This window comes from Myotis brandtii, unplaced genomic scaffold (genome assembly GCF_000412655.1).
Source record: "Myotis brandtii unplaced genomic scaffold, ASM41265v1 scaffold681, whole genome shotgun sequence".
In the NCBI taxonomy this organism is placed as follows: Eukaryota; Metazoa; Chordata; class Mammalia; order Chiroptera; family Vespertilionidae; genus Myotis; species Myotis brandtii.
Genome location: NW_005370660.1, coordinates 2,246,443 through 2,247,990, shown reverse-complemented (window position 1 = coordinate 2,247,990; position 1,548 = coordinate 2,246,443).

Here is a 1,548-nt window from a genome sequence, read left to right as displayed (position 1 = left end):
CTGCCACCCGGGAGCGGGCCTAAGCCAGCAGGTCGTTATCTCCCGAGAGGTCCCAGACTGTGAGAGGGCACAAATGGGGCTGAGGGACACCCTCCCCACCCCCACCCCTTCCCCACCAGTGCACAAATTTTTGTGCACCGGGCCTCTAGTCTACATTATAAAAGGCTAGGGTCCGTAACATCCAAAATGACCCAACAGATGACTGAACACCAGGAAGTTCATGGAGCACCTCTAGGTCCCTCCTCCCCCAGGCTCCTATCACTGGATGGCCAATGGGGAACCAAGGGGAACTGGGCTGGGTGGCAGCAGAGCGGGAGTGGGGACTGGCAAGTGGACACAAGGCAGACCTCCTGGTCCCTCCCCCCAGCCAGCAGGCTCCAATCGATCCTCAGTTTCTTCTGAAAGGAACGTGGTACCTCCACTGCGCAGCCTCCCGGGAGGCGGACTCACTGCTGTGAGAGGCTCTGGAGCGGAGACTTCAACAAGGACTTCAGCACCTGCAGCCACCCTCAGCCTTCCCTGCTGGGAGGTGGATGGAGAGCATCAGCTTTAAAGCACAAACACCCTCCTCAGGAAGAACCCGCCACCTCCCTACTCCACAGCTGCTTCCGTGTCTGCAAGAATCTGCGCATGCTCCTCCCTGCAGGATGGGCCGGACCAGAGCCTGAGTCCAGTGGTTTCACGATGGGGGAGGGGCTGAGCCAGGCGGCTGGGCCAGTGCAGGGATGGAGGGAGGGAGGGCGGGGCAAGAGCAGGGGGCAGCCCTGGTTCCCTGCACCTCCTCCCACAGGCATAGCCCTTCCTGGTTGAGTTCCCCAAGTCATTGTCAGGGTTTTGGCTGGTGAACTGGCTGTGAAAGGATTCACAAGGGAGAGAAGAGACAGGTGCAGAGAGAGGGCGTTTATTTTACTTCTTTAAAGGGAGCAAAGGGCCAGGTGCCCTTTGATAGCACAAGACACCTAAGGCAGAGTGGGCTGTTCTTTGATCGCTGGAGGAACCAGGTTGGGTGGTGGCAGTGGGCCGGACTAGGGACTGGTGAGCGGGTGGAAGATAGCCCTGATCGCAGGTTAGGCCTAGGGACCCTACCTGTGCATGATTTCATTCCATAGTTGAGGAAACTGACCAATAAACACATGTGTCTCATGCCTCAGTGTCAACTCCCGTGGAAATCTCCAGGTAATAACTCAGATTGTATATCTCAGGGTATATTTTCTTCTGTTTTCATGTTTAATTCAACCCCAGGAATCAAATACAAAAAAGAATAAAATGAGTTCAGAGGGCTCAGCATTATATTCCCAGGGTCCTTGGTCCCACACAAACCGCAGAGCTCAGTTATCCTGAGATGAAAGAAAAGGAAAGAGAAACGTGAAAGGTTTCCCAGCTCAGTCACAGAGACATCTCATGGCCACAACTAAGGACAAGACATTAACTTAGGGGTGGAAAGGACACAAAAGGAAGAGAAGATAGAGCCATTTCTGTTCAGATTCAAACCAAGTTAACGAGGCAGAAGAAACACTGGATGCCATGGAAGAATAAGATGAAACGGTC